This window comes from Sycon ciliatum, chromosome 2 (genome assembly GCF_964019385.1).
Source record: "Sycon ciliatum chromosome 2, ocSycCili1.1, whole genome shotgun sequence".
In the NCBI taxonomy this organism is placed as follows: Eukaryota; Metazoa; Porifera; class Calcarea; order Leucosolenida; family Sycettidae; genus Sycon; species Sycon ciliatum.
The window spans coordinates 5,565,065-5,572,243 of record NC_088644.1 but is presented as its reverse complement, the minus strand read 5'-3'; the positions used below and the strand labels follow the sequence as shown (position 1 = coordinate 5,572,243).

The following is a 7,179-nucleotide window of genomic DNA, read 5'->3' as shown; positions in this document are numbered from 1 at the left end:
ATAAGATCGGTGGTAAAGATGCAGATCTACTCCAATACATTCAAATACCTAAGTCTGACCACGTTCAAACGGCTTTGGAAAGCTTATACCCCAGATATATGCATCATGAAGCAGAGATCTGATGTTTGCGCACGCTGTGAGGAGCTGCGTGAGAATGTCAGGCATGCAAAGACAGAGGAGACCACCCACCTGGCTATGGAGCTACTTTCAGCTCACATGCAGGAGGCTGATGAATAACGGCAGTACTACAACAAATCAACTAGTGATGCCAGGGATGAGCTATTAAAGCCAAACAACGGATACAGATACACAGGCATCTTCTACCCACACCACTTTCGACTTCGCCCAACAGCTTGAGCTACCTAAGCACACTCGCCAGATGGGCCCATTGTATTTCAAGTCCAGATTTAAGATACAACTATTTGGAATTTGTGATGAGGCACGCAATCAGCAAGTAGATTACTTGTTCAATGAAGCAGAGAGCATTGACTGTGATGGATGGCTTCCTCATGGTCCCAACGCAGTTATCAGCATGCTTCACCATTATTTGGAGAAGCGTTCCAAGGAGCCATCCTTGATGTTTCCTGCTGATAACTGCGTTGGGCAGAACAAGAACCGATCAGTCATGGCATACTTCAGCTGGCGTGTGCTATCAGGCCTAAATACCAGCATTCAAATTTATTTCATGCGAGTTGGTCAAACTAGATGTAGTGTCGACGCCAAGTTCGGCTGTTTGAAGCAGAAATTCCGAGCCTCCGAAATTTTTTCTATGGCAGATGTCGTCCAAGCAGTGGAGTCCCCCTGGAAAGGCAACCTAGCAGAACGCTACAATTGGACCTGGTACGCGTGGGATAAACAAAATCACCTAGTCACAGCGCCAGCAGGCGACAACTTTCACACCAAGGTTCAACTCGAGTAACAGGACTGCACCCAAAAAAGGTCAAACAGGCTAGTAAGTTGGACCCTGCAGGCGCGGTGACCAGGTGACTGGTGTACACAGGAGCACGTGACCGCTTGTTCAACCATGTTGGATTGGGAATAAAGGAACGCTGCATCGCAGCCTTTTCGGACCAAAACCAGTCGACTCAGCGTCCAAAAGACTACAACATATGGACCAATCGCGGTCATCCGTGCTTTTATAAGAACGAAATAGCGCTTTTAGTGACATTTTGCATACAAATCCCCATCTAGTACGGCGCAGTCACCCAGTTTCGGTGGAATGTCGCCGAGTTCAATTGGGATTCAAGTAGGAAGGGAGCGTCTCAGCTTTCTTGGACCAAGACCATTCGACTCAGAACCCCGAAGACTACAACTGGTGAAATTTTAATTTTTGCCTTGACTTTCCCTTTAAGCTCGCAGGAGTGTATTCCGACGAGAATTATTTTGTAAGCTATGAGTCACTGCATTGAGACGAGTACATAATTCTCAACCCCACGACAATTGCCGGTAAATGTACATTTGGATTAAGAGTTTCTAGTGAACTGGGTTTGGTATTGAATTGATGAAGGAAAATCTTTCTCAAAACGGAATTGTGAAACAACAATACAGGATGCCAGCAAGTTATAATTATTGTGGCAAGTTGTAATTGTTCCAGTAATGTGCTTAGTGTTCGTTATTTCCTCAAACAAATTAAACATCAAGGTTGGGGTAAAAAGGGAACGTCCGCTTTAGGGAAATGAATTTGCAAAAAGAATTCATTTCTCCATTTCCTACCATATACCCCCAAATCGGCTTGGATTTTGACGTGTTTCTATCTTCCTATTTCAACCTACTGTCTCAGGGGTGGCTTGTCTCTCTCCATACGCGCCTTCAAACGGCAATGTTAGTTACTCGTCACACAAAGAATACGACATTGCTACATTCTCCTGCCACACAGGCTACAAGCTTGTTGGTCATTCCTATACTTCATGTACTGTCAGTGGACAATGGTCCAGTCCATCACCTACGTGCTCAGGTAAGTGAAATGATAGAGGTTGTTCACACTACAGTCATGTACGCTGCAAATGAGGGTGAAAAGGGAAAGAAGTCCAAAGAGTAACGTTCACGTCACCGCCACCAGTATATTGACAAAGTACTTTCAGTTCAGGCAATCTTTGCTCAAACATCTACGCCATTTCCTGCGTCATCAAAATTGAAACAATTTAATGCTTCTTGCGATACCAGCTTTAGGCTGGCCGACAACAGCCCCCCAATGTGTCCAATTGTATACCCAACGCACTTAATTTTCGGCAACGCTCTTACTAATGAAGAAATTGTCTTCTCCGAATGTCGGACGTCGAGCCTCCTGAAGACTGACTTGGTCATTGAGTGAGTGACTCAATACTTCATCTGAAGCACGGAATAGGACCGACGAACAACAACGACGACGACGACGACGAAGACGACGGCGGTGGTGGCGGTGGCGGAGCGCGGCGGCGGCGGCGACGACGACGACGACGAGGGCAAGGGCGACGACGACGAGGACGACGACGACGGCGACGACGACGACGACGACGACGACGACGACGACTACAACAACAAGACTCATTCCATTCCAAACCCTCCATGTTAATTAAATCACACTATTAATACATGTATCTCTTATTGACCACAGGCCATTGTGAGAATAAAGATTGGAAACATACACACCCACCTTCTTTCTCGTTCGGTCGGCCGATTTGGGAAAGGCCTCACAGGAACCCAAGCGTACAGAATAGCTGCATTTTGAGTGTGAACAGGAGATGGCGTCGTGCGCCGACTACTACCGATTCGTACTTCGAAATTTTTAGCACTTCGACCACTGCGCTTCCCATGAAAACTCGCAAAATGGCTGACATGACTTGAGTTTAAGATAAGGTCTGATTTGACGTATGGTATTTACAGTCCATTTCCAAACTATAGACGCGTGAACTCATATGTTCGAGTCGTACGTACTGTAGCGCACGACAGCTGTGAGTTTTGCATGAGTGTCTTCTGGTTTTCAGATGTGTTTTTCAGGTTTTTCTTCGTCGCCGCGGGAATTACAAAAGATGCAAAACACGCAAAGTCGCAAATGAAAAGGTGTGAGGAAAGTCTCAACAGAAATGAAAGTCTCAAATAAATATTCCTCTTGTTTGCATTTTCTGAGTGCCTGAATGTAATTGCTTCCACGGCTCGTAAGAATCTCAGTGATGCCGAGAAAGATATGGTTAGTCGTGTTCATTATTTCTTTCGAGTCTCCTACCAAAACAGGCCGGCCAAAGGTGGAGCTGGACGACTTCACGAAGTGTTCTGAGGTGTCGTTGTTTCACGGATTTTTTCGTGAGAAACAAATTACAACTGTGAAAAAGAAAAGGGAACAGGAAGGCTCAAATCATATCAACTACTGTATTTCACCCAACAAGATCCAAAACATGCAGAGATTATTATTATTATTATTATTATTATACTCATAAAAAGGACACACTTCAGGCTCATTACAAACATCTTGAAAGTTTTTGTCTTCACAAGTATACTTTAAGCCTTCTCATCAGGTGAAATACAGGCAAGGGAAAAGGAACAGGAACAGTGGATTAAATACAGTAAGAAGGTGGTAAAACAGCGCAAAAAGAAAGAAAGAAAGAAAGAAGATAGCTAAAGTAAACAGCGAAAATTGCAATAATGACACAAAGGTGCAAATGCGAGAAAACTCAATAAGCGCGACATGTAGTGCGACAACAAGAGACAACCACTGGACATACATGTAACTAACGAGTCATGTCGCGCTTATTGAGTTTTCTCGCATTTGCACCTTTGTGTCATTATTGCAATTTTCGCTGTTTACTTTAGCTATCTTCTTTCTTTCTTTCTTTCTTTTTGGCGCTGTTTTACCACCTTCTTACTGTATTTAATCCACTGTTCCTGTTCCTTTTCCCTTGCCTGTATTTCACCTGATGAGAAGGCTTGAAAGTATACTTGTGAAGACAAAAACTTTCAAGATGTTTGTAATGAGCCTGAAGTGTGTCCTTTTTATGAGTATTATCGCATTTTTGTCTCAGAGGAAACAGTTTACCTATTATTATTATTATTATTAGTGCAATTAGGAGTATAATCGATGCAGACATGGCCAGACAACAACGAGTTCATGGAATTTTTAAGGATTTTTATCAAAAGGAACACGAAAATCGATTTTGAATAACATAAAAAATCCTTAAAAATTCCATGAACTCGTTGTTGTCTGGCCATGTCTGCATCGATTATACTCCTAATTGCACTAATAAAATTATTATTATTAATATTCAAAGGATCAGTCGGGGAAGTGAACTGCCTGAAAAGAGAAAAAAAACGCCAGACCCACCAGGACTCGAACCTGGGACCCCGCTTGTCATGAGCAATGCTCTAACCACTGAGCTATGGGACCAGGCTGAACCTAGAAGGCGCTGACAAGTTTTTCACTCCAAAGGCAGCTCACAACACGTGCCACACATACTGATGGCATATGTGTGGCACGTGTTGTGAGCTGCCTTTGGAGTGAAAAACTTGTCAGCGCCTTCTAGGTTCAGCCTGGTCCCATAGCTCAGTGGTTAGAGCATTGCTCATGACAAGCGGGGTCCCAGGTTCGAGTCCTGGTGGGTCTGGCGTTTTTTTCTCTTTTCAGGCAGTTCACTTCCCCGACTGATCCTTTGAATTTGAAGTTCTCCCAATCCTTTCCAAATTATTAATATTATTATTATTATTCAAACAGTAGTTTGGAGGCGGTGGGAAAAACAGTTTCGTAATACGTATTCGCATGCAACGACGCAAATCCACACAATTCAGTAGACACTTTTTCTATCAAACGTTTTCTTTCCCTTCTCTTCAGGATATTCATTGCATTCCCAACTCATCACAACCACGCGCTCTTCAGCCGAACCATACATACACCAGCAAGGACACTTCCGTTGAGAGATAATATTGCTCCACGCCTCTAGACAGCTGTTTCGCTCCCTGTCGGAGCTCATCAGTAGAGGATGATAATGATGATAATGGAGAAATGATCAGTCTTATACACCAGAAATGGCGCAAGTGCGCGCTTTCCACATATATCAATGGCATATGCAAGCTGCTAAAATGGTAAAGTGTGAGAACAGCGATAAATAATCATAGGCCGCGCTCATTGGTGGAGAAACACACCACACAGGCGACGAAAATCTTACGCGGAATACTGATGCCAATGGAAAGTACATGTATGTTGTTTATTATTATGATGTTGCAATGTCCATGTATGCAGGCGAGGCGAGACTCACCGCCGAGATCCCCCAACGCGACAGGCTCGGTTGCCGTTCAGGATTCACACCGACCTGTCCGCCCGTCAACAGGATCGACAGCAGGAGGCCCCACTGATGCCGATGTCGATGCACACCAGGAAACTTGTAGTCGTGAGTGTGATACTAACAGGTCTAGTAGCAACCACTGACAAACGAGAGGCCAGCTGGGGCATTCACTCCAGTCAGGGATGCTTGGTCGACGCTTCGTATCAGCAGCTCAGCTCAGTTTGATCAAACAAAGATGTTGCAGATGTGTCTTGCTTTTCTCCTTCCTTCTTCACCGACTCGTCTTGTCATCTCTCCTTCTTTCTTCACCGACTCTTCGTGTCCACTCTGCTCTGCCACTAACGGCGCATTAAAAGGATAGTACAGGGAATGTTGGAAATTAGAAAAACACATAACTATATAGAGAGTGAAAGAAAGAAAAAGTCAACACTTCAACATAGGTGTTAAAAATGATTATAGTGTTAAAACTCAAAAACAAACAGCTGCAAGTTGTAGACAAACACGTTGACCTCGTAGACAAACACGCGTTGTAGACAAACACGTTGAAGTGTGACAAGTGTTCCCTGATGTGTTCAACGTGTTTGTCTACAACTTGCAGCTGTTTGTTTTTGAGTTTTTAACACTATAATCATTTTTAACACCTATGTTGAAGTGTTGACTTTTTTTTTCTTTCATTCTCTATATAGTTATGTGTTTTTCTAATTTCCAACATTCCCTGTACTATCCTGAAGAGAAGGGAAAGAAAACGTTTGATAGAAAAAGTGTCTACTGAATTGTGTGGATTTGCGTCGTTGCATGGGAATACGTATTATTATTATTATTATTATTAAGTAGTGGTTGCGACTTCGGCGATGATTTGTAAGAAAGGGTGTGGGAGCAAACCCTTTCTTCTTCTTCTTATTATTATTATTACTTAGAAGTATTATTACGAACACACTAATGGCCAAGGCCAATCAAGGAGGAGGTGAAGGCGATTATAGCCAGCCATGGCAAAAGACAGAAAAAGAAAAAAAGAAGAAAGAAAAACAAGTGCAAAATCAGAACAACAACAATAAAATAAAAGTTTGGGCTGCAAATCAAGTTGTATTATTAGGTTTAAACGTTTATGGGAAACGGTCCGAGAGATCACGAACAAAGGCAGAAATGTTTTCACATGATTGCATTTTTTGGTAAAGCGAGTCCTAGAGACAATAGCTAATGAAAACAGGCGAGAAATTCATTGATTTATTTCCTGAAATAGGGAATCTTAGTTCATTACGACTTGACGAAGAGGAGTTAAACCCGTTAAGTGCATTTTGAATATGCATTGGGGCCTTCAGCAGTTTAATCTGATGGATAAATCTACAGCAGAGTCTGTTAATTATGGTTTGTAAAGGACAGACTTTGCATTGGGAATACAGAATTGTTAATGGGGTGTCAAGTGGGAAGCGAAATATCGCTCAAAATCCTGCGATGCATTAGTTCAAGCCAGGCAAGCATTCCTGCTTCAGCACTGCACCACACAATCCTACTGTATAAAATTATGGGTAAGATATAGGAGGCGTAGAAAGCCCGACGACAGACTAGTGGTAAATGGCTAATGTGGCTGTATAGAACACAAACAGACTCATGCCTGAGTCAAAGAAAACTCCAAGGTGTTTGTGGTGGCTAACAATTGGGATGGGCGTCCGGTCGTCAGGGAAGTGGAATAGGTACTGGTCGATGTGGGAAAGATCGGAACGGGGACGAGGTGGAATGCACGATATGAGTCTTTCCAGCATTAGGTCGAAGTTTCCAGAGACGCATCCATTAAACCAATGAGCGAATTTCCGACTGCAAAGAATTATGCCATGGGCAGGGAAAGTTCAGATGCCACAAGAGTAGTATCATCGGCCTACAGGGAGGTATTTGGAACGCGAGTTAAGTCATTTACATAGAGCAAGAAGAGAAG

At 43.2% G+C, this 7,179-nt stretch overlaps 2 protein-coding genes across 2 annotated transcripts in view; both read left to right on the top strand.

The window, feature by feature from the left end:
• Positions 1-1,792: 1,792 nt before the first annotated feature.
• LOC135808386 (P-selectin-like) overlaps positions 1,793-7,179 on the top strand; it is a 71,948-nt gene continuing 66,561 nt past the window's right edge. Inside the window, exon 1 of the mRNA XM_065321570.1 lies at positions 1,793-1,954. The gene's annotated coding sequence lies outside the window, so the exon portion shown is untranslated. The remainder of the gene's footprint in view (positions 1,955-7,179) is intronic.
• LOC135808387 (E-selectin-like) overlaps positions 1,929-7,179 on the top strand; it is a gene marked incomplete at its 3' end in the record, with an annotated part of 47,395 nt that continues 42,144 nt past the window's right edge. The window contains 1 exon segment of the mRNA XM_065321571.1: positions 1,929-1,953.